This window comes from Aquarana catesbeiana, linkage group LG07 (assembly GCF_042186555.1).
Source record: "Aquarana catesbeiana isolate 2022-GZ linkage group LG07, ASM4218655v1, whole genome shotgun sequence".
NCBI lineage: Eukaryota > Metazoa > Chordata > Amphibia > Anura > Ranidae > Aquarana > Aquarana catesbeiana.
Genome location: NC_133330.1, coordinates 141,492,055 through 141,503,000, shown reverse-complemented (window position 1 = coordinate 141,503,000; position 10,946 = coordinate 141,492,055). Strand labels below are relative to the sequence as shown.

At 43.9% G+C, this 10,946-nt stretch overlaps 1 protein-coding gene and 1 pseudogene across 1 annotated transcript in view; both read left to right on the top strand.

Annotated features, from left to right (window-relative positions):
- Window positions 1-10,946, top strand: part of ATF7IP (activating transcription factor 7 interacting protein) — a 192,471-nt gene that overhangs the window by 41,025 nt on the left and 140,500 nt on the right.
- On the top strand, window positions 2,024-2,140 carry LOC141103939 (5S ribosomal RNA; annotated as a pseudogene).

The following is a 10,946-nucleotide window of genomic DNA, read 5'->3' as shown; positions in this document are numbered from 1 at the left end:
AGTACCGCTTTTGGCCTAAGGTCGGGGGCGCAGGAGCCGAAAGTCGCCCATTGCAGCCGTTCAGAAATGCGCGGAAAGCCCCGAGGCCACTTCGGCTGACGTTGCAAATCTCAGGTAGGAAGTCTCTCCGAGTTTGCCGAGGTGTCCTCTGGCTTTTCGGCAGTTTCTGAGGCTCTCCGGCGCCCCCCCCCCCCCCCCCCGCCTCTGGCCCCGTGCAGTATTGCATCCCATTGAAGTCAATGTGGAACAAATTATTTTAGTTTCCATTGACTTCAATGGGAAAACTCGCTTTGATATGCAAGTACTTTGGATTACGAGCATAGTCCTGGAACGGATTATATATATAATTTACACACAGTGGGGATGGAAAGTATTCAGGCCCCTTTAAATTTTTCACTGTTTATATTGCAGCCATTTGCCAAAATCATTTAAGTTAATTTTTCTCTTAGTCATCTTCCAGGACGGCAGGCCTGAGATGAGAGGCTCCTCCCTACAGGAAACGCAATCAATCGACAGCTGTTTTAAGTCGCCATCCTTCCTCTTGATCCTCAGTTTTTTGATTGTTTCTCCCTACACAGCAAAACCGTTTGTTTTTTTTCCAAATGACCCGAAGCCTGGGTCTGGTGGTTTCCAGGGGGAGCGTGTCCCCCGACTCCTGGGCCCCTGGTAGCTCACGTGGGCTGCTAGGGAGGGCGCCACCTGAATGACAAGCACCCGTGTTCTTACCCTGGAGGGAAGGCTGAGAGTCAGCAGGAGCAGGCGCCCACATCCTCCTTTGGTAAAAACACCAGCCACAGCTCCCTCTTACATCAGTGATGCTGTATGGTGGACAAGTGGTGGAGGAGAGTGTGCATAAACCACCTCAGATGGGAAAGGTAGGCAAGGCATTTCTCCTCCTTTCCCGTGTATATACTGAGTGGTGCAGTGCAGGACCTGGGGTCTGCATAACAATTAGCCCAGAAGCTACTGCTAAAACCACCAGCCACAGCTCCCTCTTACAGCAGAGACACTGGTTATCGCATCAGTATTTTGCCAGCCTCTCCCTACATGTCCGGTTGTGGTACATTGGTAGGGATGAATAGAGCAAAGGGGGGACCTGGTAGATACAAAGAGTTCCTTACAGGCCAGGTATACCACTAAACAATTTATTGATTGTGCAATGGTTGAAGGATTCAGGAGTAAGCTCCCCTGGTCAGCAGGTGCACTAGGTTATATGGCCCTATTAGCCCAGCTGCTAGGAATCTGAAGTTGCTCCAAAATGCTTAAAAGCTGACCTAACTTTCAAGAATGTGGCAGGGACCAAGCTTCTGTGTGGCACAGTAGGGGTTCCCTTGTGACAGATCCTCCTTTTGGGGGTTGCTTGCTATGGGTAACTTTTCATAAGCTCCAACCTCCCACTCCACTTTTACATTGTGGTTATATTATAGTGCAAGATGTAAGAAAAACCTTTTTGTTTGTTTGGGCTACAGTCCACTCAGGGGCAGATCTAAAGGCGATTTACCATAAATTGCTTCCTATATCCTTTAAGGATTTTCTGTGCAAACATATGCAAGAGCTAGATTGCTACATGATTGCTTGTTTAAGGCCAGCAGGTGGCTATTTACCTCCAGGCTAAATGGGTGACCACCTCTTCTGGAGGCTGTCTTAAATTGGTCTCTAGGGCTGGGCTCATTGAGACTTTAGTTGCTGATCAGCCCCACCTGAGCTGGCTAGCGTTTGCTCAGTCTACGGAGATAAGGTAGGGCCACAGCTACTATAGTAAGGTGTCCACCCCCAGTGAAGGAACAAATCCTAAAATGGTTGAAGTGTTAGTATCTACAGCCCAGGCTATGCCTATGGATCAAATTGCCCTGTTTGGTTATTTCATAAAGGGATACACAATGACTCCTCCTTGGTTGCACACCAGTAGACCTCAGTAGTGAAGGTTTGTCCTTGCTGGGATGTTTTGTGGCACAGCAGAAATACACATTGAGATTTGTGACATTTCTGCTCATAAGGGGTATATTGCTGTACATCAGAAATGGCCTACGGCCACATCACCCTGAGCGCCCGATCTCGTCTGATCTCGGATGCTAAGCAGGGTCGGGCCTGGTTATTACCTGCATGGGAGACTGCCTGGGAATACCAGGTGCCGTAGGCTTAGAATGCGTGGCCTTAATCTCGCCTTTCTAGCAGAACTAGATCTAGCAGTATAAGTGTTATACTTCTGCTATGGACTTTATTCTCCTGAAGTAGGCACTCAGGCGTAAGTAAAGCCTTAAACCCAGGGATCAAGCCTCTGTTAATCTATTACCCTTAAGTAGGCTTCCCTTTAGTCTTTGCTGACGTAAAGATAAAAATGAACAAAAGTTGTCTGTTAGGGGCCCACCTCCTTCTTTTTTTTATTTTTTTTATTTATTTTTTTTGCAGTTTTAATCCTCTGAACAGGGTAGTGTTAAGACAGGCCCTCAGTGATCAATGTAGTGACCTTGTCTTACAACACTGGTCTCTAATTAATCTTTAGGGGTTCTAAGTAGCACTTACAGGCACAATAGGCCATGGTGGTTAGATGTGTGAGACAGGCAACATTGCTAACCTACAAGTTTAACATGTTTTCTGATTCCAACTTTAAGAGCCCACTCCACCTAGATCCTGCATCCGAAGGGGAGAAGGCAGGTAAATCGGTGGAGTAGACCTGCAGATCAGCCGCATGATCCAGCTAAGATACCTTCATCAAGCATATGGAGTGGAGGTAAAACTCACTGCAGAACCAAGGTTCGCCAAGAGGGTCTTGCAGTGGTCCCACCCTAAGGTAGGCCTGACGTACTTGATTATCCTCTCAGGTGTGCCGTCCTGGAAGATGACTAAGAGAAAATTGACAGTTACTTACCGGTAACTGTTTTTCTGGGATATCTTCCAGGACGACAGGCCTACTTCCCGCCCGTTGGAGGAGGGAAAATTGTAGAACACTAGAAGGTGAGTGCCTATGAGGAATGATTTCCCTTGTGAACCAGGTTCAGGAGTTGCTTCTCTACAAACTGAGGATCAAGGGGAAGGGTGGGGAATGAAAACAGCTGTCGATTGATTGTGTTTCCTGTAGGGAGGAGCCTCTCATCTCTCAGGCCTGCCATCCTGGAAGATATCCCAGAAAAACAGTTACTGGTAAGTAACTGTCAATTTTTTTTCCTCAATGTACACACAGCACCCCATATTAACAAAAAAAACACAGAATTGTTGACATTTTTGCAGATTAATTAAAAAACAGAAACAAATATCACATGGTCCTAAGTATTCAGACCATTTGCTGTGACACGCATATGTTTAACTCAGGTCCTGTCCATTTCTTGTGCTCATCCTTGAGATGGTTCTACACCTTCATTTGAGTCCAGCTATGTTTGATTATACTGATTGGACTTGATTAGGAAAGCCACACACCTGTCTATATAAGACCTTACAGCTCACAGTGCATGTCAGAGCAAATGAGAATCATGAGGTCAAACTGCCTGAAGAGCTCAGAGACAGAATTGTGGCAAGGCACAGATCTGGCCAAGGTTACAAAAAACATTTCTGCTGCACTTAAGGTTCCTAAGAGCACAGTGGCCTCCATAATCCTTAATGGGATGACCAGAGCCCTTCCTAGAGCTGGCCGTCTGGCCAAACTGAGCTATAAGGGGAGAAGAGCCTTGGTGAGAGAGGTAAAGAAGAACCCAAAGATCACTGTGGCTGAGCTCCAGAGATGCAGTCGGGAGATGGGAGAAAGTTGTAGAAAGTCAACCATCACTGCAGCCCTTCACCAGTCGGGGCATTATGGTAGAGTGGCCTGACGGAAGCCCCTCCTGAGTGCAAGACACATGAAAGCCCGCATGGAGTTTGCAAAAAAAAACACCTGAAAGACTCCAAGATGGTGAGACATAAGATTCTCTGGTCTGATTAGACCAAGATAGAACTTTTTGGCCTTAATTCTAAGCGGTATGTGTGGAGAAAACCAGGCACTGCTCATCACCTGTCCAATACAGTCCCAACAGTAAAGCATGGTGGTGGCAGCATCATGCTGTGGGGGTGTTTTTCAGCTGCAGGGACAGGATGACTGGTTGCAATCGAGGGAAAGTTGAATGCAGCCAAGTACAGGGATATCCTGGACGAAAACCTTCTCCAGAGTGCTCAGGACCTCAGACTGGGCCGAAGGTTTACCTTACAACAAGACAATGACCCTAAGCACACAGCTAAAATAACCAAGGAGTGGCTTCACAACAACTCCGTGACTGTTCTTGAATAGCCCAGCCAGAGCCCTGACTTAAATCCAATTGAGCATCTCTGGAAAGACCTAAAAATGGCTGTCCACCACCGTTTACCATCCAACCTGACAGAACTGGAGAGGATCTGCAAGTAGGCATGGCAAAGGATCCCTAAATCCAGGTGTGAAAAACTTGTTGCATCTTTCCCAAAAGACTCGTGGCTGTATTAGATCAAAAGGGTGCTTCTACTAAATACTGAGCAAAGGGTCTGAATACTTAGGACCACGTGATATTTCAGATTTTCTTTTTTAATAGATCTGCAAAAATGTCAACAATTCTGTGTTTTTCTGTCAATATGACAGAGTGAAAAATTTAAGGGGGTCTGAATACTTTCCGTCCCCAGTGTGTGTGTGTGTGTGTGTGTGTGTGTGATAATATAAATATATATATATTTTTAGAACACCTATTGGGTCTTTATTGCTGTCCTTTTTTTTTTTTTTTTTTTTTGTCCTGTTCGCCATTATTATTGAAAGTAAAAGAAAATCCTAAATTGCATTGAATCAGAACATGAATAGAGGGGAAATCTTCCAATGGAGATGCTAGTTCTGGTGTCACTAAAAATGAGTGGAACATGCAACATGTTCTCAAAGGTGAACTCCTTTTTTTTAAATACTTTATTTTATTTATTTATTTTTTTTCCTCTCCTGGTTTCGGCCTGCCCCTTGCCCCTTCTGCCACCATTCTTGCCCAGGTAAAAAAAGCGTTTTCTGCTCTAGTATCCACTGCAGACATTTCATGTATCCTCCAAACAGTGCCTGAAAGAGGGCGGACCTGGTATGCGTCGTCAGGGGGCTGACTGCAATAACCTAGAAAAGACTGCCAACCCCGGATCGTGCAAAGAAAGAAGTTGGTGATGCAGGACCCTGCATGCAGTGGTGGATCACAGCAGAACAATACTGAATTTGCTAAAGGTGTGTTCATTTGGGCATAACCCAGTGTAAAGGGTAAGATGGGGTTAAAAGCTAAATTTTAAACCAATAAAGTTAGTATCAAGTCATTATCCTTTTCCATTAGCCTGTACTTCCTTTAAAAAATATCATGGACATTTTAAGGAAGCAAACACGTTTTTGCATGGTAATCTTATGGTATGCCATTAGTTGGAGATCTAGTTCAGCTGTACTAAGTTAACCTTTTATTATTTATTGCCTTCTATGCCAGTTTATTAACCTATACCATATCGTCCAACTCGAGCCTGTGTGTGCTCATATATATATATATATATATATTCACATGATCTGTTGCTAACAATAGGCTTTGTCCATGGTGCAGTTAATATTTGTAAATACTATCAAATACATGTGTATAGCTTAAAATTTCGGTTTAAAAAGCTGCAAACCATTCTTTTTCACACCCTGATCAAAATCTCAGGACTTTTTTTTTTTTTTTTTTTTTTTTTTTTCCCTGTCTTATTGTTACTAGGCAGATTTCTCCATCCCCTCCTCCTTTGTGCAGTCAGCTCTCTTCTGTGGATGTTGATTGGTCTGCATAATGTCAGGCTCAAAAACCAATAGTAGGCTCTATGCAAATTCAACATTCGTTCAGTTGACATCAGACAGGCTGTTACAGTTATTTGCCGGGAGAGCTGATCTTTGACGGCACCATGGCTGCAGGGGGCTCCCTTTCTGGTATGTTTTTTGCCTTTTTTGAAGCCATGTTCTAACCTTTTGATCTTAACGCAGGAAACTGGAATGTTTAAGGTATAAGTTGTTTTACCCAACATCTTTAGCTTGACATGAAATGAGACCTGTTTAGACAATAATTTTAAAGGGCCAATAATACAAGTTTTTTTTTTTTTTTTTTTGTGTATAAAACGTAAATGTATGTTTTAGGTTTAAAGAGTTTAGTAAAATGCAAAAAGTAATGTTTTTGGCTTTATTTTTAGTAAGCAGGCTTTTGACCTAATCCTGTCTGTAGGCCTTGGCACATTCTACAGTAGAGAAATATTAGCCATGCCTTGGAACTTGTATAGTTTTGATCCTGCTAACTTTTTGGAACCTCATTTGCTCAGGTCAGTGGATATATATCATGTAAAGACATTTTTGGGCACTCAAGTTTTTCTGTACATTGGTCTCAATGGAGAAGATCGGTTTTAAAAATCTGGCTCAAAGTTGGAAGTGGGGAAATACCTTGCATGACCTGTTGGGACATTCTGTTTTAAAGTGAGGGGAACTTCCCCTCTAAGTCAGTTTACTCTGGAACACGTTTCCACATGGGTAGATTTATTCATCAACTTAAGTGTTACTAAACCCAGAACTCTGCATTCACTATATCTGGTCTCCCACAGAACATGGAAATGCAAATAATTTAGTAAATATAAACTGCTAAATACTTTTTTCTCATCAGCAGTATATAGCAGCCGTGTGACTTATTGGTGTCTGGTTAAAGCTTGTAGGGGTTTTTATTCTACTGACTGACCTATGGGGCTGCAGGACCCCTGACCCTCTGTCTGGATAGTGCTGATTGGCTCTGTGATAATCACATGCACCCTCCCAAGAAAAAACAAAAACCTAACAATACACACCAAACTGAGCATGTGCAGAGTGACTCCAAAGGGTGTCTTATCAGGAGATGGATTTGGGACAGTGGAAGAAGGGGAGGATCAGGGTACTTTGGATCAAACCACCTTTTTACACAATGCAGAGGATTAACCCCTTAGGTTCCACATGGAGTATAACGAGCGTGCTTTACTGCAGTGGTTCTCAACCCTGTCCTCACGTACCCCCAACAGGCCATGTTTTGGGGATTTCTCTTAGATAAAATAGCTGTCCAAAATACCAGTCCATTGACCTATTTAAAGCACCTGTGCAAGATAAAGGAAAACCTGGCCTGTTGGGGGTACTTGAGGACAGGGTTGAGAACCACTGCTTTACTGCATATACAGACTAATTTTACTGTTGTGGGTTTAGGAACATTTTAGTTTCCCATGACAAATCTGAAACCTTGGCTTTCCATTTCACTTTCTGTATCGGAGGCCATGATCTTAAGGACAAATAGCGAGGGTATATCTCCCAAACACTGATACAGATGGCGATATAAACTCTACTGGTATAACTTTCTCTCAGGCTTGGGGGGGGGGGGGGGGGCGCTATGGGATGGGGGGAAAATCTTTTCACTAGCACCGACCGTATTAAGCGGACCATAGACAAATCAAAATGTGGCGGGTTTAATATTGTTAGATCAACTTCTGTTGAATGGACAGGTTGGAAAACTTTGGTCGACCAGTGGCTGATCCATGTCTTCAGACAGCGCCGGGTCCCATTATCAGAATACAGTGACCTGGTGGGAGGGAGGATTCCTCCTTCCACCATTTGTAGTCCCTTCCCTTCCTCCTTCTTTGCTCCTCCTCTTCCTTCTTTGCTCCTCCTCTTCCTCCTTTGCTCCTCCTCCTTCCTGCTTCTTTGCTCCTTGCTCCTTGCTCCTTCCTCCTTCTTTGCTCCTTCCTCCTTCTTTGCTCCTTCCTCCTTCTTTGCTCCTTCCTCCTTCTTTGCTCCTTCCTCCTTCTTTGCTCCTTCCTCCTTCTTTGCTCCTTCCTCCTTCTTTGCTCCTTCCTCCTTCTTTGCTCCTTCCTCCTTCTTTGCTCCTTCCTCCTTCTTTGCGCCTTCCTCCTTCTTTGCGCCTTCCTCCTTCTTTGCGCCTTCCTCCCTCCTTTCAGAAAATACCTCTTTCTTACCAGAAGACCAGTATCCTTGTGACAGTCCTGTGCACTAAACTAGGGGTCTCCAAACTTTCTAAACGAAGGACCAGTTTACTATCCTGCAGACTTTAGGTGAGTCTGGACTCTGCCAGTGAGGCTAGAAATTGTCCTGGTGTCAGTGGGAGTAGACCATGCCCCATCTTTGATATTAGGGGGAGGAATTGTACACCATTGTTGGTGTCAGTGTGCAGAATAGTGTTTGTATCAGTGAGAATAGCGCTCCAAAGGCCAGATAAAGGCAAGAAAGGGCACATCTGACCCCGGGCTGTAGTTTACAGACCACTGCACTAAACCTATATCAGACAATCGATCAGACTTGTCAGCGATCTTCTGTGGACTACGAAGCAATGCTTTATTATGGGAGTGGAATGTGTTTTGTAGTCCAAGTAAGGAGAGCAGCCTAGGGGGTGGCAGTGCTGCTTCTACATATAAACAGTGGAGCTAAGGAACATCACCGTAGTACAGTAAGTGTTACTTGAAGGATCATACCATGACAGTAGTACAGTAAGTGTTACTTGAAGGATCATCCCATGAAAATGAAGGTGGGGAAAGCCTGAAAGATTAAAACTAAATGCAGACAGCAAATCAAATGAGTAATCTGCAATATATTAAAATTGAACTCCAGGAATTAAACTTCCTTTTGGGCCAGCTTGGTGACATGTAATTATGGATTTGTCACATCTGGAGGGCCGCTGGTGATTATTATATTCAGCATAGTCTTGTTTTGCATGCTGCTGCAGAGATTTCCCACCTGATGCAATGAAGCACACCTATGCCACCATTGTGCTTTTTTTTTTTTTTTTTTTTATTATTTTCTTTGTTTTCCATATGCTAAAGGACATGGCCACAGTCTATGGTGCAATTAGATTAGCAGTCAGGTCGCCATCATCCATAGGCCCCATGCACACTGGATGTTTTTACAGCTGCTGTTTTTGGCTTCAAATTTTTTTTCTGCAGCCAGTAAACTCCCCAGCATGTTATCCTATGTGTCATGTGCACACAGGCTGTTATCAGCGTTTTTGCAGGGGAGTTTTCTGGCTGGAAACACCCCCCCAGAACTAGTGTGTTTTAGGCTCAGTTCACACTTGTGCGATGCAGACAGGATTCCTGCGAATCCACTGCGGGTTCCTGCACCAGACTTGCACAGAAGTTCATACAGCCATATGCGAACTGCTGGGAGTGTCAATACAATGTTAATGACACCCCCATTTCAGCTTGCATATTGCACTGTGAACTGACAATTCGGACATCAATTGGAATCCGATTCTAGTGTGCCGCAAAAAAGGGTCCTCCGTGTTTGGTCCGGATGCGATATCAGCCATACTGTCCGACTGAAATCGCTTTTCACTGCAGCGCAAGTCACATGCGATCTTGCAGAGCGCATAAGTGTGAACCGGGACTAAAGAGGAGTTTTTTAAGCTGTAAAAATGCTCTGATAAAAGCTGAAAAACGCAGCTATTCAGCATTTATTAGTGTTTTTTGAGCCATAAGCTTTTATGAAAGTATAGTTTTGCTGAAAAACGCTGCCGTAAAATGCTGCAAAACTCATTCTACAGCTCCAGCTTTCTATTGGTGTTTTTTTAATGTCCAGTGTGCATGAGGCCTTAAAGTGAAACTAAATGCACACGGTTTGATTTACCGTGCCCCTTCTCCTTCTGTTTGTGGATGACACTGTATTTTAATAAAATAAAAAAAGCTATACTTCTTCCTTTTTTTTTTTTTTTTTTTTTTTTTTTCGGAATTGATCTACAGCTCTTTCCCAGCCTGTCTGTAGGGAAACAGTGGCAGGAGGAACTTCAAGTGCTCTGCTACTTGTCACATATCTAGTAAAAAAAAACTTTTTATTTTTTGGCAATATTGTGTGGATGGATTTCTACCAGGGGCTGTGTCACACCCTTCCAGCCTGTGTCCTAGAATAAGAGGGAGGTGAAAGCCTATTATGTTTATCTAGTTTTTAGGCATGGAGGGGGTGAGTGCTGGCTGTCATTTTACCACTGTGTATACACCCACATGTGACTCCCCACACACCCACATTTGTTTTCTATGTTCTCTGTTCCTTCCACAATGCTGGTGTGCTGCAGTGCAGAAAAAGAATATATACATTTTTCTACAGTGCACTGTGGCACACAGATCCTGATACGATACTGTGCAGAGACATGAATGATCGCTTTGTGCGCTTTCAGTTAAGATAAAATGTAAACAGTGCATCGTACCACCCTCTACTGCAGCTCACTTTTGGGGCAAATCTGACAGATTCTTGTATGTTAAATCGGAGCATTTGGCATGCAGGCAGTGTGAACAAGCCCTCAATGATTACAAAGCTGTGTAAATTTGTGTCTTTAATTTCACAAAGGTAAATGATGATTTCATTACTAGACCCAATTTTTCTTGATTCACGGTGCCAAGAAATATTTTAAATTTTTCTTAATTTTTAAAGGAGAAAAATAGTTATACTTTCCTGCTCTGTGCAGTGGTTTTGCACAGAGCAGCCCAGATCCTCTTCTCGGGTCCCTCTTTGGCATTCCTGGCTCCTCCCCCCTGTTGAGTGCCCCCACAGCAAGCAGTTTGCTATGGGGGCACCCATGCCGAGCAGCAACTCCGCGTGTCTATTCAGACACGGAGCCATGGCCTGGCCTCCTTATTGGCTCACTGACTTTGACACCAGTGGAAACGCTTCACTGCTGTCTCAGCCAATGAGGGAGTCTCTCGTGCAACAATGCTGGATCGAGATTGGGCTGAGGGGGGGGCAGGGGGCTGCTGCACACAGGCTTTTTATCTTGATGTATAGAATGTTTTAAGATAAAAACCTTGCGCCTTTACAACCACTTTAACTTGTTGCACGAATATACCATAATAAGTTAACAAGAAGTTTCCAAAAGTTGGCTTTAGGACATGCACTTTTTATATAGCATCTTATTTGAATATTTGCAATAGCCGTTTGAGTTGGGGCCTTGCTTGGATGGATTTCAGTTTGTACA